This window comes from Balaenoptera acutorostrata, chromosome 13 (genome assembly GCF_949987535.1).
Source record: "Balaenoptera acutorostrata chromosome 13, mBalAcu1.1, whole genome shotgun sequence".
Lineage (NCBI taxonomy): Eukaryota > Metazoa > Chordata > Mammalia > Artiodactyla > Balaenopteridae > Balaenoptera > Balaenoptera acutorostrata.
In genome coordinates, this window is record NC_080076.1 from 58463239 (window position 1) to 58489009 (window position 25771).

The window sequence follows — 25771 nt, forward strand, 5'->3', positions numbered from 1 at the left end:
AATATAGGTTCTCTTTCATTACACTGATTCTCTTTTTTAGGTACTTCTATGATACTAGATCTCCTTTCCTGTTGTCTATATCTTTTTTACATATATGTATATATATAAGTATGTATATATATTTTATCTTTTTATTTAAAAGATAGTCATTCTTTCCCATTCTATTTTTCTTAAAGCATTTTTCTGTGGTGTTCATTCACGGCTTTGGTTGTTGTTATTTAGTCTGAGATTTTAAAGTGAATTTTTCTTTCTTCTCTAGTAGTTTCCCAAATTTTATAGACTTGCTTTTCAAGTCTGTGTTTTCTCTAATTAGCATCTTCTTGAGTTTTTTAAATTTGGGGTTATGCTGTTCTTTCAAGGCTTCTATCATTTATTTCCCTTTTATTTAGCTTGATATGAATTATTAGACTGTCATTTTTGGGTCGGCCTGTCTTGCCAGCATGCGTTTCATGTCTGTAGGGACATTATTGTGTTTCACAGGTCCATTTTCCCTTATGGCTTTGACTGCAATTGTTTTCTGTACTAACGTTTTAACTGGCATGAGTTTTCTTTACTCTTAGGAGGGAAGGTGGGATCAGGAGAGCGCCCTGGCTTCACAGCTCTAGCCCCCCGCATCTGTCTTGGGAAGCGTTCACAATGGCAGCCTCACAGTGTCTGGTAGCTACCCTTTCCCCCTCCCCAACTTTTATCTGGATCTTCTCTTTCTCTTGTCTCCTTTGCCCCTATTGTCTCTTTCCTGCTCAATCCGGATTCCATCCCCAGCATTTTCTCGTCAGTGCGGGGCTTCGTCTCAGAGGGGACGTGGGTTACGTCTGTTACGGGTCTCTGTCGAGGGTCCATGGGGCCCAGGCTGCTCTGGTACCACCCACAGTGGTGCTCTGTGTTCACCCACAAACTGGAGCCAACAAGACTCTACAGGCTCCTGGGGCCACAGGAGGCCCTTCTGCCTCCTCCTTTCTGTTTCCTGTAACACGCGTATCTTAACATCACCAGTCATTGATTCCAACCCACACATATACCGGGGGTTCACAGGGATGTGTTTTCCCACCACTTGACTGTAGATGTGGCCTGTGAGGTTTTGCTTTTGCTCTCCTAGTTGCTCTGTTTGTATGGGGTGACTTGGGGAGTTCAAAAATGATGCCAGCTTGCTGCCATTTTCCAGATTACTGTTAAAAAGACTAAAAGTTTGGATGCTTCTGTTTTACTTGGTTAGTGAGCATCTCTCTGCCTCTGTCTATGGTAACAGTTTTTCTGATGCGCTACATTGTTTCATCGTCCTGGTCCCATCATCAGCCACGCATGTTAACACTCGAATCTTCAGCAGTGAAATCTCCGCAGTTCGGGGATCTGTTGATGTCTTTTCACACTGCCAGGACCCTATCTAATGCCCCCCTCTCCAGTCTGGGAAGAATCCCACTGCGGTCCCGAGTGTCCTGGACACTGAGGCCAGTAGAACACGGGTCGCCCTTCAGAAGTGCCCCTTCGTGATCACCGGGCCTTGGGACAGTAGGAAACACCTCTTCTTCCTTTCCTCCCCGCAACAGGGTATTAGCAATGATTCCTTTTTTTTTTTTAAATTGAAGTATAGTTGATTTATAATGTTGTGTTAATTTCTGCTGTACAGCAAAGTGACTCAGTTATATATATACATACATTCTTTTTCACATTCTTTTCCATTATGGTTTATCTCAGGATATTGAATCTAGTTCTCTGTGCTATACAGTAGGACTTTGTTGTTTATCTATTTTACATATATTAGTTTGCATCTGCTAATCCCAAACTCCCAATCCTTCCCTCTCCCACCCCCCTCCCCCTTGGCAACCAGAAGTCTATCCTCTATTGTCTGTGATTCTGTTTCTGTTTCATAGATAGGTTCATTTGTGTCATATTTTAGATTCCACAAATAAGTGATATCATATGATATTTGTCTTTGTCTTTCTGACTTCACTTAGTATAATAATCTCTAGTTGCATCCATGTTGCTGCAAATAGCATTATTTCATTTTTTTATGGCTGAGTAATATTCCTTTGTATATATATTGCCACATCTTCTTTATCCATTCATCTGTCAATGGACATTTAGGTTGTTTCCATGTCTTGGCTATCGTGAATAGTGCTGCTATGAACATAGAGGTGCATGTATCTTTTAGAATTATAGTTTTGTCTGGATATATGCCGAGGAGTGGGATTGCTGGATCATATGGCAACTCTATTTTTAGTTTTCTGAGGAACCTGCATACTGTTTTCCACAGTGGCTGCACCAACTTACATTCTCACCAACAGTGTATGAGGGTTCCCTTTTCTCCACGTTTGTTATTTGTAGACTTTTTGTGTGTGTGTGATATGGTTTATTTTAATAAAAAATACAGCTGAACATTTATCACAAATTATATGAAACTATACACAATGACATTCTCTCTGCATCGTAACCAACACTGATGTGTGTAACTTGAATTTTTAGATGGATTACTTATAATCCTTTAAAGTGCAATTTATTTAAGGGTTTAAGCAAATCATAGGATAAAGGATCTTTCTAATAAATGAGTAACATTAAAAAGATGATATATTTTGATAAATCTTTCAAAAATCAGGACTCATTTTGCCAAATGTACTTGTGTTGTAATAATAACACCCTCCCCTGGCAAACCCCAAACTTGACTTAGTTGCTGAGGATTAAGAAGATCCTCTAAAGAGCTTTTCTTTTTCTAAAAAATTAATTAATTAATTAATTAATTTATGGCTGTGTTGGGTCTTCGTTTCTGTGCGAGCGCTTTCTCTAGTTGTGGCAAGTGGGGGCCACTCTTCATCGCGGTGCGCGGGCCTCTCACTATCGTGGCCTCTCTTGTTGCAGAGCACAGGCTCCAGATGCGCAGGCTCAGTAGTTGTGGATCACGGGCCCAGCTGCTCCGCGGCATGTGGGATCTTCCCAGACCAGGGCTCGAACCTGTGTCCCCTGCATTAGCAGGCAGACTCTCAACCACTGCACCACCAGGGAAGCCCCTAAAGAGCTTTTTCTGATGTTAACATTTTTTTGTCTGTTCGGTACATACTAACTAAAGTGAACTAAGAGTCTAGAGTAGTTCCTTTAGCAGCCCTGAGTTCTATAACCACAGTGGAGTTCCTGTTTGAACTTAAGAGACTGTTATGAACTTTCCCCGTTCTATTTGAGGGGAAAATGAAGAACTCAGTTGCTTCTCTGACTCTCAGCGGCGTAACTGTGCTTTGGGCTACAGTGTTAATGTCTAGGATGAAATTAAGGTAGCAAAAATGGGAGTTATCTAAGAAATAACCAGAAAATGCTTTAGAATAGAGAAATGAACTATGAGAGGAACATTTCTAGGAGCTGTCTGACAGGATAGGAGGGATTGCAACACAAAGGCCATTCACTGCTGTGACTGTATATTGTCATTGTTTTTGTTTTTTGTCCATTTCCTTCTGTTGGTGGAAATAATTGATTCCAATATGCTGCTGCCACCAAAAGATGACCATTAGAGGATGAACAAGATTCCTTTTCAACAGTAACAAAGGAGCAAAATATTTCTTAAGGCAGCAATGCTAGCCTGACTTTACTCTACTTGAAGATTATTTCCCTCTTGAAAAGCCTCTTACACGAGCATCTGCAAAGTCGTATGTTGCTGTACTGGCTCAGCAATTATTCATCCAGAAAGAGGGTACTTTAGGGGTTGGAGGTGGAAGGAAAAAAAAGAACTTTTCCCTCCAAGTGTACACACAAAGCTTTAGCCAATCTTAGGAGCGCTATGATCACAGGTTTTGGCTTTCCTCAAAGTTCCTTTTTGGAAATTCTGGATGGAGCTGAGTAAGGCCCCTTGGCTCACGCCATTCACAGCCTGGGGCAGAAGCTGTGTGGGTGCCTCTGTGCTCTCAGGAGGCAAGAGAGCTGCTGGTGGCGGAGGAGGAGGTGGAGGAGGTGGAGAAGGTGGAGGAGGAGGAGGAGGGAGGAGGTGGAGGAGGAGGAGGAGGAGGTGGTGGAGGAGGAGGAGGTAATGTGGGCATCCCTGCTGTGGAGGGTGGAGTCGGTGATGACGGGGATGTGAGAGGTGAGCTGGCCCTAGATTCTGCTGAATTATTGGAGTTGCTGTATTTTGCTGAATGCTCTTCACTATTTTCAACAGCAGATTGTTTTGACTTCTTTCAAACTATAATCTTCCTCTATTTTCTTTCTTCTTCAGATCCATGGTGAGACTGAGGTCTCGTCGGTCTTTGATGCTGGTGGACCTGTTTCTGTTCGTCAATTAGCCTCTTTTCTATACATTCTTTGGCAATGCTTGATGCCTCTTTTAACTTTGTGGGGATCTTAAACTGTGGCTTTTCGGAAGTAGTTAGCAGAACATCACTGAATAATGGCATCTGTAAGAGCCAAGAAATGGTGGACCTGCCATCTTTACAGGCTTCACAAGACAGTGTAGACTCCAACATGGCCACCACAGCCATAGACAGTGCAGGAGAGAAGGAGTCTATAGGCACCGAGTCTGGCGGTCGTCATCTCATACAGTAAGTGGCCAAAGCAGTGGACGTCCACACTCTCCAATGTATTGATTTTCCTGAATTGTGAGAAATAAGATCAGTAGAAAGAAGGAAGGCCCAACAAGGAATTCTCAAGGTCCAGCAGGCAGCAAGTGTCCCCTTCCAGCAACACGTTGGAAGCATGAAGATGCCCATAAGGGAATCCCTTGTCAAGGAGAAACTTTAGTACCGCTAATATTTGTTGCCCGTATGTTTTTATTTGCTGGAGTTCAAGGCCTTGAATCTTCTTAGGGTTGCAGTAGTACCTTAGGAATGGGTCTTTTGGTTTTGCCTTGTAGATCAGGTCCTTCAAAGTTCCTTTTTCATTAAACATTCTAATTAGCAATGCTGAGGATTTGTTAGCTGTGGCAAAGGTAACATGATAGATGTAAGGGTGCAAACAGGACGGCATAAGTTCGATTAGACACTGAAAATCTTTATCTGACAGATACTTGTCAGGACCGAGGTCAGCCCAGCTTAACACTAGCCGCTCCTTTGGCTGATTTTTAATCTTCATCAAGAAATATTTCTTCCTTATCCTCCAACCTATGTATTTCAATGGTTCCACCACCTCCCACTTTGGTTCTGATTGGAAGAACATGGAAACCTGTTGTAAGGCAATCTCAGTATAGTTTGCAAAATAGTTGTTTGGACCTAAAAACTTCTTAACCAGCTCACAATTAGACAAGATATGCTTTGTGGTGATAATGTTGAGATAGTTCTGAAGACCTTTCTGCCTGTCAGCTATGAATTCATGATCCATGTTACCAATCAGTTTTTTGGGAGGAAGAGGTAGACTTAGGCCTGCAATCTGCAAGCTGTTGTTCAGCAAATCAAAGTCACTGTATCTCCTAACAATCTGCCAGCTATTTTCTACAGAAATTCCTCTTTGTACCCAAATGATATATTCCATGTGGGGCTGCAGGTTCTGGCTCGCCTCGATGGCTGCTGTCAGTGGCACCGTGTTGTCCAGCAGAACCTTGCTGGCCGGTGGCTTCTCCATGAAGGCCATCCCGGAATGCCCATCCACCACCAATGCCTTGGGACCAGGGGCAGGTCCAGAGGCACCGACTCCCATCACCTGCCGGGATCCGCTGCCACTGCCCAGACTTTTTAATGATGGCCATTCTAGCTGGTCTGAGGTGATATCTCATTCTAATTTTGATTTGCATTTCTCTAATAATTAGCAATGTTGAGCATCTTTTCATGTGCCTATTGGCCATCTGTATTTCTTCTTTGGAGAAATGTCCATTTAGGTCTTCTGCCCATTTTTTTATTGGATTGTTTGCTTGTTTTGTTGTTAAATTGTATGAGCTGTTTGTGTATTTTGGAGATTAAGCCCTTGTTGGTTGCATCGTTTGCAAATATTCTCTCCCATTCTGTAGGTTGTCTTTTCATTTAGTTTATGGTTCCCTTTGGTGTTAGCACTGATTCTTAATGAGGGTGGTAGGGGATGAGGCTTAGAGAAGTGTGACGCCAGTGGGAAGATAGAAAGATGAGGGAAATACACTGGAAGCATTCAGTAGTTGGACAGAAAGCTTCCCAAGGGATTCTATTAGACATCTGTTAGGGTTGTGTTTGGAGTCTCTACTCTGGGTGGTGAAGAGAGAGAGGATGCCCTAAGAATTAGCCCTGGGTCCAGACGCCTTGGGCAGAGAAATGGGAAGAGAATGACTCTTAAGAGATAGAAAAAAAAAAAAAAAGACAGTAGCCCAAGGATCTAATTTCTTTGGGGGTCCATTTTCTTCTTGTTCAGGCAGCTTAACATCGGAAGCAGATTTATCTTCAAGGCATTTAAAGTTATCCCTGCTTAATGTTCAGCTTAGAAACTCTTTCAACTTGAAACAGAAAATCTTTCATTTTACAGATAGAGATTGACACAAACGGGCATCCAATGGGAACATTTGAAAGACATGGCATTTTGTGTGAAAGTGTTTCTATCAAAGACAAACTGATGGTATCAAATCTGTTGCTGTTTTAATAGAGGAGAGAAGAAGAGAGGCAGAGAGGTTGGAGAGAGGGATGTCATAGATACGGAGAAAATTCCCAACAGGAGGACAGGGACCAGCCAGCAGACACTGCAAGGGGTCATTAGCTCTGCCAGTTTCATCAATGCTTTCATCTTCATTTGTTCACAGTTAAAGGGTGTATGGGTGCATTCACATGCTGTGTGGGTGCATCCGTGTTCCACGTGGGTGCGTCCGTGTTCTGCGTGGGTGCATCTGTGTTCGGTGTGGGTGCCAGTGCTGGCACAGCCTCAGGCTCTGGGAAGGAAGTCCAGCAAGGACTGGGTAACAGGGCCTAAAGGTGGAGAAGTTCAAAGAACTGATAGCCTGATTGGAGTCCCGGTGGATGATTTAAGAGCTTAAGAGCATTGAATATTCAGGATGAATTTTGAGGAATCCACAGAAATTCCAGGGAATTTAACTTAAGGTCATATCATAATTAAAGAATTCTTATATATGGTTTAAGCTGTATGGTTCAAGTAAGTAGACTTGTCTGCCTTAAGCAAGATTTGTCACGTTGACTTCAGAGAGAGGGGCAGCTTTCTATTTCTGAGCCACTTATGTGTTCTCTGTTTCAGATGCTGTTTCTTTCATCATTGAAGAAGGATCAATGGACTTGAGGTAATTGAAACTCTATTTTCCTCTCTATGGTATTAATATTTTTTGAAACTTTTTGTCTTGTTTCCTGGGTATCATGGATGGAGCAGGTAGGTTAATACCGAAAAGCTAGGAGGACTTCCCTCCTCCTCCTCCTCAGTAACCCCCTTTTCCCTTCTAGCCTTGTTAGTCTGTTCTTCGCAGAAGATAAGGTGAATATTCTCCAGTCCTGCCCTCAGCCAATGTTAATGTTCTGTTGTTCGCCCTGAAATATACATCAATTAGACTACCAGAATACTCACTGATCTGTACTGTGAAAAAAAGAAAAAAAGGTAAACTATATGAATCAGAAAAGGAAAAAGAGTGAGTCACTAAAAGGAAGGTGTTTCTGGTCTATTAATTTTGGCTACACAGTATAGAACAACCAGCGTGTGAAAGATTTTCAGCTTTCATCAAAATAACCTACATAAAATCACTAAGAGATCAAGCTGGAAATAATGGGGCATATTTTTGAAGTTAAAATGTTAGCGTTGAGCTTGGATAAATGGAAGTTGGCCGTGATTTCTGGCGGTGCATTAACCTTTTGCCTCAGGCATTTCTTTCTATATTATCGTTCCAAAAAAGTCAAGAGCCTGCTCAACAGACTCTCTGGGTCCCTAACTGCCCAAGCAATTGGGGGTGTGTGTGCGCACGCGCGCACGTGCTTGTTGTTGGGTGGGGTGTGCTGGATTGGGGAGGCGTAGTGGGAAGCTGGCAGTTGGCTTTGAAATATAGACAGACATTCCCTACAACCTTAATCCTTCCCTCCTTTGGAATATCTGCGGTTCACAGGCTCCATTCTTCCCACCTTGCTCCTCCATTGTGACTTACTGTTCTTAGCGTCTTTGTCATTCAATCAGGATTTTGCTAGAGCAGATACCAGACACTCTAGTGGCACTCAGTGGATCCCAGGGTAGATTTTGCCTGTTAGAAACATTATGCATATTTTAGTCCCCTAGTCAAATACAAACGAAACAGGAGGGAGTGATGGAAACTTATAGAAACTTAGGAGCCCGACGGCTTCCTTTTGTACACTGGCTTGTCAAACATTTGAACCTCTATCATCATGTCTGTTTACTTAAACCTACTAAGTCTAAAATTGGATTCAGGTTTTTCCTCTAAACATTCATTCTTCTGAATTATGTTTTGGTGATACCATATTCCACAACCCCTCAGTTTTCCTGGGTTTTTTTCCCATGTGTTTACTTGATTCAGTCATTTATTCAACAAATACCTACTCCATTCTCATGCTGTGAGTCAAGATACTGGGTACTCTGGGTGGGGCAGTGAACATTGCCATGTTCTCAAGACTTTACGATGCAGCAGACTTCTGTTTGCCTACTCTCTCCCTTCTGTCCACGCCTCCATGACTATCAGTGTATCTTTGTGTCTTGTTTCTTCCTTCTCATCCCTGCTTAGCCACTCGGACAGGGATCCCCCTCCATCATGCCTGGTCCACAGCAATCCACTGCTCACTGTCTTCTCTAAAACTCAGAGCATCCATAATCCAGTTCCTAATATCTGACCTGTTCCAGTAGTTCTCAACCCTAGTCGTGCATCACGTTCTATTGGTAATTTTACTTGGTTATTTGTTTGCAACACATATGTCCAGGAAGCACCTGGAAAGTAGGTGAGTCAGTAAAGGTCCCCTTGGAGCTGATGCAGAGCCAGGTTGGAAAAGACTTACTCTCTTACTTGTCACCTACCTAAACCTTCACCTTGTGCAGGCTAAACAGATCTAAAATCACCATTCTTCAAAAATGTCACACACATCCCTGCCTCTGGCTCTTCATTCTACTCTGAAGCTAATGTTTCTCCCCTTATCAGAGCCCTAAATTCTCGCTGCAAGTCCTAATGGCAAATGCCATGCCATATTCATCTTTGACTTTCCCAACAATTAAGAATTATTTATTGAATGTGAAGGGTGGCAGAATATGTCACCCTAAAATATGCCTCATTGGTGTAAGGCTAATTTCGAGCTAAACATGCAAATGCAGGGAAAGGTCTTCTCTGAATTCCCCGACATACAGATCCTCCCAAAGGAACTCAACTCTCATCCATCCCTTCCTGGGAGTTTCATCACCCAGGGAAGACTGACTCTTAACAAAGGAGAGGACACTAGAAGTCCCCATCACAGCCAGACAAGCTCTGTCACAACCATCACGTCTCCCATCTACCCTTCCAAGGCCCCATCCCTCTTTCCTAAAAATCATTCACTCTCCTTGAAGTGGCCTACATCCCCCTTCCACTTCTGCTATTAAGACAGTATGGTATATAAATGCTCAAATCTCACATCTCTTTTGGGTATTCACTTTTTTTCCCCCGGGGATGCCCCCATGGATATAACATTAAAAGTTATTGCATTTGTGCTCTATTTACAATAGCCAGGACATGGAAGCAACCTAAGTGTCCATCAACAGATGAATGGATAAAGAAGATGTGGCACATGTATACAGTGGAAGATTACTCAGCCAGAAAAAGAAAGGAAATTGAGTTATTTGTAGTGAGGTAGGTGGACCTAGAGTCTGTCATACAGAGTGGAGTAAGTCAGAAAGAGAAAAACAAATACTGTATGCTAACACATATATATGGAATCTTAAAAAAAAAAAAAGGGTCATGAAGAACCTAGGGACAAGACGAGAATAAATACACAAACCTAGTAGAGAATGGACTTGAGGATATGGGGAGGGGGAAAGGTAAGCTGGGACAAAGTGAGAGAGTGGCATGGACATATATACACTACCAAACGTAAAATAGATAGCTAGTGGGAAGCAGCCACATAGCACAGGGAGATCAGCTCGGTGCTTTGTTGACCACCTAGAGAGGCGGGATAGGGAGGGTGGGAGGGAGGCAGACACAAGATGGAAGAGATATGGGGAAATATGTATATGTATAACTGATTCACTTTGTTATAAAGCAGAAACTAACACACCATTGTAAAGCAATTATACTCCAGTAAAGATGTTTAAAAAAAAAAAAAAAGTTACTGCATTTGTATACTTTTTCTCCTGTTAGTCTGTGTTGTTAATTTATTTCATAGACCCAGCTATTGAACCTGGGAGAGTAGAGGGAAAGTCTTTCTTGCCTACACATGCATGACTCAGCTTCGATCCCCTCCTCATATTTAAGTCTTCATACTTCAGGTTTTAAGTCTTCAGCAGCCTCTTTTTTTAAAAAAATTCTATTTTATTTTATTTTTAAACAAATTTATTTATTTTTGCCTGAATTGGGTCTTCGTTGCTGTGCGCGGGCTTCTCTCTAGGTGTGTCGAGCAGGGGCTACTCTTTGTTGGGGTGCACGGGCTTCTCACTGCAGTGTCTTCTCTTGTTGCGGAGCACGGGCTCTAGGTGCATGGGCTTCAGTAGTTGTGGCTTAGCTGCTCCATGGCATGTGGAATCTTCCTGGACCAGGCCTCGAACCCATGTCTCCTGCATTGGCAGGCGGATTCTTAACCACTGCGCCACCAGGGAAGTCCAAAATTTTTATTTTATATTGGGGTACAGTTGATTAACAATGTTGTGTTAGTTTCAGATTACAGCAAAGTGATTCAGTTATACATATACATGTCTCTATTCTTCAAATTCTCTTCCCATTTAGGTTATTACAGAATATTGAGCAGAGTTCCATGTGCCATACAGTAGGCCCTTGTTGGTTATCTATTTTATATATAGCAGTGTGTATATGTTAATCCCAACCTCATAATTTATCCCTCCCCCCAACCTTTCCCCTTTGGTAACCATACGTTTGTTTTCTAAGTCTGTGCGTCTGCTTCTGTTTTGTAAATAAGTTCATTTGTATCTTTTTAAGATTTCACATTAGTGATATCATATGACATTTGTCTTTCTCTGACTTACTTCAGTTAGTATGATGATCTCCAGGTCCATCCATATTGCTGCAAATGGCATTATTTCATTCTTTTTTATTTCATTCTTTTTTATGGCTGAGTAATATTCCATTGTATACATATACCCCATCTTCTTTATCCATTCCTCTGTTGATGGACATTTAGGTTGCTTCCATGTCTTGGCTACTGTAAGTAGGCTGCAGTGAACACTGGGATGCATGTATCCTTTTGAACCATGGTCTTCTCCAGATATATGCCCAGGAGTGGGATTGCTGGATCATATGTTAGCTCTGTTTTTAGTTTTTTAAGGAACCTCCATATTGTTCTCTGTAGTGGCTGTACTGATTTACATTCCTGCCAACAGTGTAGGAGAGTTCGCTTTTCTCCACACCCTCTCCAGCATTTATTGTTTGTAGACTTTTTTGATGATGGCCATTCTGACTGGTGTGAGGTGATATTGCATTTTAGTTCTGATTTGAATTTCTCTAATAATTAGTGATGTTGAGCATCTTTTCATGTGCCTCTTGGCCATCTGTATGTCTTCTTTGGAGACATGTCTATTTAGGTCTTCTTCCCATTTTTTGATTGGGTTGCTTGTTTTCGTTTTGATATTGAGCTGCATGAGCTGTTTGTAGATTTTGAAGATTAATCCCGTTGGTTGGATCGTTTGCAAATACTTTCTCCCATCCTGTGGGTTGTGTTTTAGTTTTGTTTATGGTTTCCTTTGCTGTGCAAAAGCTTTTCAGTTTAATTACGTCCCACTTGTTTATTTCCATTACTCTAGGAGATGGATCAAAAGGGACATTGCTGTGATTTATGTCAAAGAATGTTCTTCCTATGTTTTCATCTAAGACTTTTATAGATTTGCTGTAGAGTCTGTTATGTGGCAGCTGCATGGTGGCCTGGAGGGGAGGATGGCAGCCTGCAGCCTCCACCCCCCTGCTGTGCTCCTGCCCCTCTCCCCCCACCATTTCACCACTTCTTCTCAGTCTCTCTTCCTTCTCCTGCCAGAGTTAATTTTTCTAAAACAATTGTATCATGACAGGACTCACCCCCACCCCCACCCCAGAAGAAGCCTGTGATGGTGCCCAGTGATTACAGATAAAGAACAATTCCAAGGTGATGCCCAAGGCCTCTTAAAATCTGGATCCCATCTTTTGTTTCAGTATCATCTCTGTCATTTCTTCACAAGCAAAAGATGCTCCCATTATTTAGGTACTGCTCTCAGAATGCACCTTGTTTCTGTCACATCCATATGCCCTTATGGTACTGCTCCTTTTAGAACACCTTGCCCCCTTTCTTCATCTGGAGAAACCTCACTCACCTTAGGGCTGGTTCACATGTAATCTCTGAACAATGCCTTCCCTGAGCTTCTAGACAGAAGACAATTATTCACTCCTCTCTGCATCTGTAGTCCTTTGTACTTACCTCTTATTGACTGTGTTGGCATTCCTGTGTGCCTCGGTCTTTTCTGCTAGAGCACGAGAGCCTAGATATGCATTGATTCCACAGATTGTTTTGAATAGTATGAACATTTTAACAACATTAATTCTTTCAATCCATGAGCACACATTTATTTTTCTCTTCACGTTCTTGCATCAAGATCTTATAATTTTCCATGTACAGGTCTTTTACCTCCTTGGTTAAATTAATTCTTAGGTAAATGTAAATGGCATTGTATCCTTACTTTCTTACTAGTGTACAGAAATGCAACACATTTTTGTACATTGATTTTGTATCCTGCAACGTTACTGAATTTATTAGTTCTAACAGACTTTTCATAGAGTCTTTAGGGTTTTTTTTTTTTTTTTTAATTTTTATTTATTTATTTTTGACTGTGTTGGGTCTTCGTTTCTGTGTGAGGGCTTTCTCTAGTTGCGGAAAGCGGGGGCCACTCTTCATCGCGGTGCGCGGGCCTCTCATTGTCGCGGCCTCTCGTTGCGGGGCACAGGCTCCAGACGCGCAGGCTCAGTAGTTGTGGCTCACGGGCCCAGTTGCTCCGCGGCATGTGGGATCTTCCCGGACCAGGGCTCGAACCCGTGTTCCCTGCATTGGCAGGCAGATTCTCAACCACTGCGCCACCAGGGAAGCCCGCCACCAGGGAAGCCCTTTAGGGTTTTTTATACGTATTTATTTTTTCTATTGAAATTCATTCTATTTAATTCTTAAATATAGTTTTGTAATACATTAATTGCCCTAGACTATTTATTCTAGAGATTCCATTCCAACCCTATATGTATTGGGTTTTTTTTGCCTAATTGTTCTGGCTAGGACTTACAAACTATGTTAAATATAAGTGATGAGAGTGGGCATCCTTGTCTTTTCCTGATGTTAGAGAAAAATCTTTCAGCTTTTTTCACTGTTAGGATATTAGCTGTGTGCTTCTCATATGTGGCCTTTATTATGTTCATGTATGTTCTCTCTATACCCACTGTGTTGAGAGTTTTTATCATAAATGGATATTGAATTGTGTCAAATGCTTTTTCTGTCTCTGTTGAAATGATCATATGATTTTTATCTTTCATTCTGTTAATGTGGTGTATCACATTGATTAATTTGCAGATGTTGACCCATCCTTGCATTCCTGGAATAAATCCCACTTGATCACAGTGTATGACCCTTTTAATGTATTTTTTTTTTTTTACTAGTAAATGCACCTTTTGTTATTTATTTATTTATTTATTTTTAAACATCTTTATTGGAGTATAATTGCTTTACATTGTTGTGTTAGTTTCTGCTGTAAAACAAAGTGAATCAGCTATACGTATACATATATCCCCATATCCCCTCCCTCCCTCTTGCATCTCCCTCCCACGGCTCTAGGTGGTCACAAAGCACTGAGCTAGTCTCCTGTGCTATGCAGCTGCTTCCCACTAGCTAGCTGTTTTACATTTGGTAGTGTATATATGCTCATGCCACTCTCTCACTTCGTCCCAGCTTACCCTTTCCCCTCCCTGTGTCCTCAAGTCCATTCTCTATGCCTGCATCTTTATTCCTGTCCTGCCCCGAGGTTCTTCAGAACCATTTTTTTTTTAGATTGCATATATATGTGTTAGCATACAGTATTCGTTTTTCTCTCTCTGACTTACTTCACTCTGTATGACAGACTCTAGGTCCACCCACCTCACTACAAATAACTCAGTTTCATTTCCTTTTATGGCTGAGTAATATTCCATTGTACATACGTGCCACATCTTCTTTATCCATTCATCTGTCGATGGACACTTAGGTTGCTTCCATGTCCTGGCTATTGTAAATAGAGCTGCAATGAACACTGTGGGACATGACTCTTTGAATTATGGTTTTGTCAGGGTATATGCCCAGTAGTGGGATTGCTGGGTCGTATGGTAGTTCTATTTCTAGTTTTTTAAGGAACCTCCATACTGTTCTCCACAGTGGCTGTATCAATTTACATTCCCACCAACAGTGCAAGAGGGTTCCCTTTTCTCCACACCCACTCCAGCATTTATTGTTTGTAGATTTTTGGTTGATGGCCATTCTGATTGGTGTGAGGTGATACCTCATTGTAGTATTGATTTGCATTTCTCTAATGATTAGTTATGTTGAGCATCCTTTCATGTGTTTGTTGGCAATCTGTATATCTTTTTGGAAAAATGTCTATTTAGGTCTTCTGCCCATTTTTGGATTGGGTTTGTTTTTTTGATATTGAGCTGCATGAGCTGCTTGTATATTTTGGAGATTAATCCTTTGTCAGTTGCTTTGTTTGCAAATATTTTCTCCCATTCTGTGTCTTGTCTTTTAATCTTGTTTATCATTTCCTTTGCTGTACAAAAGCTTTTAAGTTTCATTAGGTCCCATTTGTTTATTTTTGTTTTTATTTCCATTTCTCTAGAAGGTGGCTCAAAGAGGATCTTGCTGTGATTTATGTCATAGAGTGTTCTGCCTATGTTTCCCTCTAAGAGTTTTATAGTGTCTGGCCTTACATTGAGGTCTTTAATCCATTTTGAGTTTATTTTTGTTTATGGTGTTAGGGAGTGTTCTAACTTCATTCTCTTACATGTAGTTGTCCAGTTTTCCCAGCACCACTTATTGAAGAGGTTTTCTTTTCTCCATTGTGTATTCTTGCCTCCTTTATCAAAAATAAGGTGACCATATATGGGTGGGTTTATCTCTGGGCTTTCTATCCTGTTCCATTGATCTATATTTCTGTTTTGGTGCCACTACCATACTGTCTTGATTACTGTAGCTTTCTAGTATAGTCTGAAGTCAGGGAGCCTGAGTCCTCCAGCTACGTTATTTTCTCAAAATTCCTTTGGCTATTAGGGGTCTTTGGTGTTTCCATGCAGATTGTGAAATTTGTTGTTGTAGGTCTGTGAAAAATGCCATTGGTAGTTTGATAGGGATTGCATTGAATCTGTAGATTGCTTTGGGTAGTATAGTTATTTTCACAATGTTGATTCTTGCAATCCAAGAACATGGTATATCTCTCCATCTATTTGTATCATCTTTAATTTCTTTCATCAGTGTCTTATAATTTTCTGCATACAGGTCTTTTGTCTCCTTAGGTAGGTTTATTCCTAGATATTTTATTCTTTTTGTTGCAGTGGTAAATGGGAGTGTTTCCTTAATTTCTCTTTCAGATTTTTCATCATTAGAGTATAGGAATGCAAGAGATTTCTGTGCGTTAATTTTGTATCCTGCTACTTTACCAAAGTCATTGATTAGCTCTAGTAGTTTTCTGGTAGCATCTTTAGGATTCTCTTTGTATAGTATCATGTCATCTGCAAACAGTGACAGTTTTTCTTCTTTTCCGATTTTGATTCCCTTTATTTCTTTTCTTCTCTGATTGCTGTGGATAAAACTTCCAAAACTATGTTGAATAATAGTGGTGAGAGTGGGCAACCTTGTCTTATTCCTGATCTTAGTGGAAATGGTTTCAGTTTTTCACCATTGAGAATGATGTTGGCTGTGGGTTTGTCATATGTGGCCTGTATTATGTTGAGGTAAGTTCCCTCTTTGCCTATTTTCTGGAGAGTTTTTTTAATCATGAATGGGTGTTGAATTTTGTCAAAAGCTTTTTCTGTGAGATTATCATATGGGTTTTATCCTTCAATTTGTTAATATGGTGTATCACATTGATTGATTTGCATATATTGAAGAATCCTTGCATTCTTGGGATAAACCCCATTTGATCATGGTTTATGATCTGTTTAATGTGCTGTTGGATTTTGTTTGCTAGTATTTTCTTGAGGACTTTTGCATCTATGTTCATCAGTGATATTGGCCTGTAGTTTTTATTGTGTGTGACATCTTTGTCTGGTTTTGGTATCATGGTGATGGTGGCCTTGTAGAATGAGTTTGGGAGTGTTCCTCCCTCTGCTATATTTTGGAAGAGTTTGAGAAGGATAGGTGTTAGCTCTTCTCTAAATGTTTGATAGAATTTGCCTGTGCACCCATCTGGTCCTGGATTTTTGTTTGTTGGAAGATTTTTAATCACAGTTTCAATTTCAGTGCTTGTGATTGGTCTGTTTATATTTTCTATTTCTTCCTGGTTCAGACTTGGAAGTTTGTGCTTTTCTAAGAATTTGTCGGGCTTCCCTGGTGGCGCAGTGGTTGAGAATCTGCCTGCTAATGCAGGGGACACGGGTTCGAGCCCTGGTCTGGGAAGATCCCACATGCCGCGGAGCGGCTGGGCCCGTGAGCCACAATTGCTGAGCCTGCGCGTCTGGAGCCTGTGCCCCGCGACGGGAGGGGCCGCGATAGAGAGAGGCCCGCGCACCGCGATGAAGAGCGGTCCCCGCACCGCGATGAAGAGTGGCCCCCGCTTGCCGCAACTGGAGAAAGCCCTCGCACGAACCGAAGACCCAACACAGCCAAAAATAAAATAAATAAATAAATAAAATCAAGTAAAACTTTAAAAAAAAAAAAAAGAATTTGTCCATTTCTTCCAGATTGTCCATTTTATTGGCATATAGTTGCTTGTGGTAATCTCTCATGATCCCTTCTTTTTCTGCAGTATCAGTTGTTACTTCATTTTCATTTCTAATTCTGTTGATTTGAGTCTTCTCCCTTTTTTTCTTAATGAGTCTGGCTAAAGTGTTATCAATTTTGTTTATTTTCTCAAAAAACCAGCTCTTAGTTTTATTGATCTTTGCTATCATTGCCTTCATTTCTTTTTCATTTATTTCTAATCTGATCTTTATGATTTCTTTCCTTCTGCTAACTTTGGGGTTTTTTTGTTCTTCTTTCTCTAATTGCTTCAGGTGTATGGTTAGGTTGTTTATTTGAGATGTTTCTTGTTTCTTGAGGTAGGATTGTATTGTTATAAAATTCTCTCTTAGACCTGCTTTTGCTGCATCCCATGGGTTTTGGGCCATTGTGTTTACCTAGAAACAAATGACAATGAAGTTTTTATTTCCTCTTTGATTTCTTCAGTGATCTCCTGGTTATTAAGTAGTGTATTGTTTAGCCTCCATGTGTTTGTATTTTTTACATTTTTTTCCTGTAATTGATATCTAGTCTCATAGTGTTGTGGTCGGAAAAGATACTTGATGTGTTTTCAATTTTCTTAAATTTACCAAGGGTTGATTTGTAACTCAAGATATGATTTATCCTGGAGAATGTTCCATGAGCACTTGAGAAGAAAGTGTATTCTGTTGTTTTTGGATGGAATGTCCTATAAATATCAATTAAGTCCATCTTGTTTAATGTATCATTTAAAGTTTGTGTTTCCTTATTTATTTTGATTATGGTTGATCTGTCCATTGGTGAAAGTGGGGTGTTAAAGTTCCCTACTATTATCGTGTTACTGTCAATTTCCCCTTTTATGGCTGTCAGTATTTGCCTTATGTATTGAGGTGCTCCTATGTTGGGTGCATAAATATTTACAATTGTTGTATCTTCTTCTTGGATCGAGCCCTTGATCATTATGTAGTGTCCTTCTTTGTCTCTTGTAATAGTCTTTATTTTAAAGTCTATTTTGTCTGATATGAGAATTGCTAGTCCAGCTTTCTTTTGATTTCCATTTGCATGGAATATCTTTTTCCATCCTTTCACTTTCAGTCCGTATGTGCCCCTAGGTCTGAAGTGGGTCTCTTGTAGACAGCATATATACAGGTCTTGTTTTTGTATCCATTTAGCCAGTCTATGTTTTTGGTTGGAACATTTAGTCCATTTACATTTAAGGTACTTATCAATATGTATGTCCCTATTCCCATTTTCTTAATTGTTTTGGGTTTTTTATTGTAGGTCTTTTCCTTCTTGTGTTTCCTGCCTAGAGAAGTTCCTTTAGCATTTGTTGTAAAGCTGGTTTGGTGGTGCTGAATTCTCTTTGCTTTTGGTTGTCTGTTAAGGTTTTAATTTCTCCGTTGAATCTGAATGAGATCCTTGCTGCGTAGAGTAATCTTGGTTGTAGGTTTTTCCCTTTCATCACTTTAAATATGTCCTGCCACTCCCTTCTGGCTTGCAGAGTTTCTGCTGAAAGATCAGCTGTTAAGCTTATTCCCTTGTATGTTATTTGTTGCTTTTCCCTAGCTGCTTTTAATATGTTTTCTTTGTATTTAATTTTTGCTAGTTTGATTGATAATGTGTCTTGGCGTGTTTCTCCTTGGATTTATCCTGTATGGGACTCTCTGTGCTTCCTGGACTTATTTCCTTTCCCATATTAGAGGAGTTTTCAACTATAATCTCTTCAAATATTTCCTCTGTCCTATTTTTTTCCTCTTCTTTTTCTGGGACCCCTATAATTCGAATGTTGGTGTGTTTAATGTTGTCCCAGAGGTCTCTGAGACTGTCCTCAATTCTTTTCATTCTTTTTTCTTTATTCTGCTCTGCAGTAGTTATTTCCACTATTTTATCTTCCAGGTCACTTATCCGTTCTTCTGCCTCAGTTATTCTGCTATTGATCCCTTCTAGAGGATTGTTAATTTCATTTGTGTTGTTCATCATTGTTTGTTGGCTCTTTAGTTCTTCTAGGTCCTTGTTAAATGTTTCTTGTATTTTCTCCATTCTATTTCCAAGATTTTGGATCATCTTTACAATCATTACTCTGAATTCTTTTTCAGGTAGACTGCCTATTTCCTCTTCATTTGTTTGGTCTGGTGGGTCTTTACCTTGCTCCTTCATCTGTTATGTGTTTCTCTGTCTTCTCATTTTGCTTAACTTACTGTGTTTGGGGTCTTCTTTTCACTGGCTGCAGGTTTGTAGTTCCTGGTCTTTTTGTGTCTGCCCCCAATGGGTAAGGTTGGTTCAGTGGGTTGTGTAGGCTTCCTGGTGGAGGGGACTGGTGCCTGTGTTCTGGTGGATGAGGCTGCATCTTGTCTTTCTGGTGGGGCAGGACCATGTCTGGTGGTGTGTTTTGGGGTGTCTGTGAACTTATGATTTTAGGCAGCCTCTCTGCTAATGGGTGGGGTTGTGTTCCTGTGTTGTTAGTTGTGTGGCATGGGGTGTCCAGCACTGTAGCTTGCTGCTCGTTGAGTGGAGCTGGGTCTTAGCGTTGAGACGGAGATCTCTGGGAGAGCTCTTGCTGACTAATATGTGGGGCTGGGAGGTGTCCTCTGGTCATGTCCTGAACTCAGCTCTCCCACCTCAGAGGCTCAGGCCTGACACCTGGCCGGAGCACCAAGACCCTGTCAGCCACACGGCTTAGAAGAAAAGGGAGAAAAATAAATAAATAAAATAAAAAAAATAAAGTTATTAAAATAAAGAAGTAATTAAAAAAGAAGAGAGCAACCAAACCAATAAACAAATCCACCAATGATAAGCATTAAAAACTAAACTAAGATAAACATAAAAATCAGAAACTAGTCTGTCACATACAGCAAACCCCAAGTCTATAGTTGCTCCCAAAGTCCACCGCCTCAATTTTGGGATGATTCGTTGTCTATTCAGGAATTCCACAGATGCAGGGTACATCAAGTTTACTGTGGAGATTTAATCCATTGCTCTTGAGGCTGCATGGAGAAATTTCCCTTTCTGTTCTTTGTTCACACAGCTCCTGAGGTTCAGCTTTGGATTGGCCCCTCCTCTGCGTGTAGGTTGTCTGAGGGCGTCTGTTCCCTGCCCAGACAGGACGGGGTTAAAGGAGTGGCTGATTAGGGGTCTCTGTCTCACTCAGCTGGGAGAAGGGAGGGGTACAGAATGAGGGGTGAGCCTGCAGCGGCAGAGGCCCACGTGATGTTGCAACAGACTGGGGTGTGCCGTGTGTTCTCCTGGGGAAGTTGTCCCTGGATCACAGGACCCTGGCAGTGGCGGGCTGCACTGGCTCCCAGGAGGGGAGGTGTGGATAGTGACCTGTGCTTGCCCATAGGATTCTTGGTGGCTGCAGCAGCAGCGTTAGTGTTTCATGCCCGTCTCTGGTGTCCACGCTGATAGTCGCAGCTTGCGCCCGTCTCTGAAGCTCGTTTAGGCGGTGCTCTGAATCTCCTCATGCACCCCAAAACAGGTCTCTTGTGTCTTAGGCAGGTCCAGACTTGTTCCCAGACTCCCTTCTGGCTAGCTATGGTGCACTAGCCCCCTTCAGGCTGTGTTCACACAGCCAACCCCAGTCCTCTCCCTGGGATCTGACCTCTGAAGCCTGAGCCTTTGCTCCCAGCCCCCACCTGCCCTGGCGGGAGAGCAGACAAGCCTCTTGGGGTGGTGAGTGCTGGTCGGCACCCATCCTCTGTGCAGAAATCTCTCTGCTTTGCCCTCTGCACCCCTGTGTCTGCGCTCTCCTCTGTGGCCCCGAAGCTTCCCCCCTCTGCCACTCGCAGTCTCCACCCGCGAAGGGGCTTCCTAGTGTGTGGAAACCTTTCCTCCTTCACAGCTCCCTCCCACTGGTGCAGGTCCTGAACCTATTCTTTTGTCTGTTTTTTCTTTTTTCTTTTGCTCTACCCAGGTACGTGGGGAGTTTCTTGCCTTTTGGGAGGTCTGAGGTCTTCTGTCAGCATTCAGTAGGTGTTCTGTAGGAGTTGGTCCACATGTAGATGTATTTCTGATGTATTTGTGGGGAGGAAGGTGATGTCCACGTCTTACTCGTCCGCCATCTTGAAGGTCCTCTTAATGTATTGTTGAATTCAGTTTGCTAGTATTTTGTTGAGGATTTTTGCATCTATATTCATCAGGGATATTGGCCTATAATTTGTGTGTGTGGGGAGGTGGTATTTGTGTGTGGCATCCTTGTTTGATTTTGGTATCAGGGTAATTCTGACCTTGTAAAATGAGGGCAAGTCATTTTTTTTTTTTTTTTAAGGATTTTCTTATTTATTTATTTATTTATTTATTTTTGGCTGTGTTGGGTCTTCGGTTCGTGCGAGGGCTTTCTCCAGCTGCGGCAAGCGGGGGCCACTCTTCATCGTGGTGCGGGGACCGCTCTTCATCGCGGTGCGCGGGCCTCTCTCTATCGCGGCCCCTCCCGTCGCGGGGCACAGGCTCCAGACGCGCAGGCTCAGCAATTGTGGCTCACGGGCCCAGCCGCTCCGCGGCATGTGGGATCTTCCCAGACCAGGGCTCGAACCCGTGTCCCCTGCATTAGCAGGCAGATTCTCAACCACTGCGCCACCAGGGAAGCCCGAGGGCAAGTCATTTTTAAAAAGTCATTTTAAAACCTTGTTTGGAAGTGTTCCCTCTTCTGTTTTTTGGGGAAGAGTTTGTGAAGAATTGATACTAATTCTTTAAATATTTAGTAGAATTTACCTGTGTGGCTGCCTGGTCCTGGATTTTGGTTTGTTGGGAGGTTTTTGAGTATTGATTCAATCTCCTTACTGGTAATTGGTCTGTTCAGATTTTCTATTTCTCTGTAGAAATTGAAAATGTGTTTAATACAGCTAACCTACTGAACATCATAGCTTAGCCTAGGCTACCTTAAACATGCTCACACCACTTACATTCGCCTACAGTTGGGCAAAATCATCTAACCCATAGTCTATTTTAAAATAAAGTGTAATTTATTGAGATTCTACTGAAAGTGAAAAACAGAATGGTTGTTAAGTGCACTGGTTGTTTACCCTGTGATTACATGGTTGACTGTAGCTTGCTGCTGCTGTCCAGCACCACAGGAGAGAATCATACAGAAGATTTACATTCAGATTTGACGTATAGTTTCTACTAAATGCATGTCACTTTTGCACCATCATAATTCAGGGACTATCTGTACATTTGTAGAAATTTATCAATTTCTTCTAAGTTGTTAGTGTATACTTGTTTATAGTAAAATTGTTCATAGTGTCCTTGATCTTTTGTATTTCTGTGGTAATCAGCTGTAATGTCTCCTCTTTGATTTCTGATTTTGAGTCCTCTCTTTTTTTCCTTGGTGATACTAGCTAAAGGTTTGTCAATTTTGTTTCTTTTCTTAGAAAAAACAAGTGACTTAGTTTCATTGATCATTTTTAGTCTCTATTTCATTTAATTCCACTCTGAACTTTGTCATTTTCTCTCTGTGTACTAACACCGGATGTCATTTCTTCTTCTCTTTTGAGTTCTTGAGGTGTAAAGTGAGGTGGTTTATTTGAGATGTTTCTTGCTTCTTGATGTAGGCATTTATCATTGCGAAATTCCCTCTTCCCAACTGCTTTTGCTTCCCTCTTCGAACTTTTCCCATAAGTTTTGTTATCTTGTATTTTTACTTGCCTCAAGGTATATTTTGATCTGTTTTTTGACCCATTGATTGGTCAGTAACATGTTGTGTAATCTCCACATATTTGTGACTTTTCAGTTGTATTCTCCTAATTGATTTCTAGTTTCATACTGTTATGGATGGAAAATATGCTTGATATGATTTCACCCTTCTTAAATTTCATAAGACTTGTTTTAACATATGACCAATTGTGAAGAATGTCCCATGTATGCTTGAGAAGATTGTGTATTCTGTTGCTTTTTTAGATGGTATGTTCTGGACATGTCTGTTAAGGTCACTGATGTAGTTAACACCAGACTTAATTAATGTCATTTAAGGCTGATATTTCCTTACTGATTCTCTGGGATGATCTATCCACTGATTAACATCCCTACTCTGATTGTATTGCTGTCTATTTCTCCCCTTAGGTCTGTTAATATTTGCTTTATATAATTAGGTGCTCCTCTTTTGGGTGCATAAATATTTACAAATGTTAAATTCTCTTGTTGGATTGACCACTTTATCATTATATAATGACCTTCTCGATTCCTTATTACAGTCTTTGTCTAGAAGTCTATTTTGTTTGATCTAAGTACAACTACTCCAGCTTTCTTTTGGTTTCCATTTGCATGGATTATCTTTTTCCGTCCCTTCACTTACATTCTGCATGTGCCCTTACATCTCAAGTGAGTCTCTTTTAGACAGGATAGAGATGTGTCTTGTTTTTTTTATAATCCATTCAGCCACTCTCTGTCTTTGGATTGGAGCATTTAATCCATTTACATTTGAGTATTGATAGGTATGTACTTATTGCCATTAAAGTTTTCTTTTTTTTTTTCTGGCTGTGTTGAAATTCCTTTGTTCCTTATCTTGCTCTCTTCTTTTGTGACTTGATGATTTTCTATAGTGTTATGCATAGATGCCTTTATATTTTGTGTATCTACCGAAAATTTTTGCTTAGTGTTCACCATGAGGCTGACATAAAATAGACTGTTATAAGTTGATGACAGCTTAAGTTTGAATGCATTCTAAAGCTTTACATTTTTGCCCCACACCCCATGTTTTGTGTTTTTGATGTCAGCATTTACGTTGTTTATCTATCTTGTGTATCCATTAACAAATTATTGTAATTACAGTTGTTTTTACCTTTTCTGCCTTTTAACCTTCATACTAGATTTATAAATGATTAACCAATCACCTTTATACATCATTAGAGTATTCTGAATTTTACTATATATTTACCTTTACCAGTGAAATTTATACTGTCATATGTTTTGTTACTAATTAGAGCCCTTTACTATCAGTAAAGAAGTCCTTTTAACATTTCTAGTAAGGCTGCTCTAGTGGTGATGAACTCCTTCAGCTTTTGCTTGTTAGGAAAACTCTTTATCTGTCCTTCAAATAGAAGGAAAACTTTGAGTATATCATACTACTCCCTTCTGGCCTGCAATGTTTCACCTGAGAAAACTGCTAATAGTCTTGTAGGGGTTCCCTTGTACAAAATGAGTTGTTTTTCTCTTCCTGCTTTTAAGATTCTCTAATTATAAAGTGTCTTGAAATGATTGTCTTTGGTTTATCTCATTGAAACTCCCAGGGCTTCCTGGATCTGAATGACTGTTTCCTTTCCCAGGTTAGGGACGTTGTCAGTCATTATTTCTTCAAATAAATTTTCTGCCCCTTTCTCTTCTTCTGGACTCCTCTAGAGCACTTTTCAGTTGTTACTATATTCTTCAGCTCTGTGACTTCTATTTGTGCTTTCTTATATTTTTCATTTCTTTGTTGAAATTCTCACTTTGTTCATCCATTCTTTGCATGAGCTCTGTGAGCATCTTTATGACTATTATATTGACTCTTTATTAAGTAAATCACTTATCTCCATTTCATGAAGGATTTTTCCCTGAGGTTTAATCTTGTTCTTCCATTTGGAACGTATTCCTCTGTTTCTTTATTTTGCTTGACTATTGTTGGTTTCTATGCATTAGCTAAAACTGCCACCTCTCCCAGTTTTGAAGGAGTGACCTCATGTAGGGGATGAAACTTATCATTCAACCCTGCCCCAGCTCTTGGTTTTCTCTCAAAGCTTCGTGATTGTTCAAGTAGCCTACTGGATTTTTAAAGGTTCCCTACTTTAGGGCATGCCATGATCAACCAACGTTCCAAAGGTGAGGAGTTCAATAAACACTTAGATTTAGGCTGACTGGAAGCCATACCCTTAAGCAACAGCTTAAAGTATGCAAATATACCTTTTTCAGGGGAAGACTGGCAGACGGGTGTTTCTGTCTGCTCTCTCTACACTGAGCCCTGGGGTGATAGTTAAGAACTGTTTTTTTTTTTTTTCTTTGCTACCATCACATTGAACTTGTGAACACAAGCCCTGCTGGTCACTGAGCCAGGATAACAAGAACTATGGCCTCTGGGTGGCAGACACAAGAGCCAGTGTGCCTGACATGTACACAAGGCTCCTTTCTTGGATACACTGATAACCTGAGGTCAGGGAGGGCGCAAAGATGGCCTATGCCTTTCTCCTCTGGCTAGGATTGTAATTGGCCCCTTCCTGTGTGTTTAATTACAAGCCTGCCCCTTGGGCCACAGCTATGAAAATAAGCTAATAAGCCTCTTTCACAGAAAGACTGGGGTGTGTTTCAGTCTGCTCTCTCTGTGCTGTGCCTTGGGTGGAGTAGTCAATTAAGAACGTGTTCTCCATTTGTAACAGTCCTGCAGGGCCTGTGAGTGAAAGCCTCACTGGCCACCAGAACCTGGCAATATAGTGGTGTCCCCTGGTCAGCAGCCACAAGCTTCAGGGTGCCAGTGAAATATCCAACCTCCTTTCTGAGAGGTGCTGACAAGCTGGGGCAAGGAAGGATGCAAAATGGTACCTGCTGGCCTCCTCTGTGAAGAATATTTCACAGGCCCCTGGATGAGTGTTAAATTACATGCCTGCCCCTCAGGCTGAAGCTTTAGGATAAGGAAATAAGCCTCTTTCACAGAAAGACTGTGCACTTTTCACTTGGCTGCCTCTGCTCTGGGACCTGGAGAGGTGAACCTGTACCAGCCCTTGAAGAGCTATTTCTCACTTCACTATAGACTTGTGGGTCTTGTGGATGAAGCCTCAGTGGCTTTCCAAGTTCAATGTCTTGGGGCTCATCTCTCAGGTGCAGCTCTTAAATGTTGGGGCACCCAAGGTGGTGTTCAAACCCTTCCCTCTTTA

At 41.2% G+C, this 25771-nt stretch overlaps 1 protein-coding gene and 1 pseudogene across 4 annotated transcripts in view; both read right to left on the bottom strand.

Annotated features, from left to right (window-relative positions):
* Positions 1–25771, bottom strand: part of DLGAP1 (DLG associated protein 1) — an 855942-nt gene that overhangs the window by 435686 nt on the left and 394485 nt on the right. The gene's annotated exons all lie outside the window — the stretch shown is intronic.
* Positions 3737–5535, bottom strand: LOC103012457 (PX domain-containing protein kinase-like protein; annotated as a pseudogene).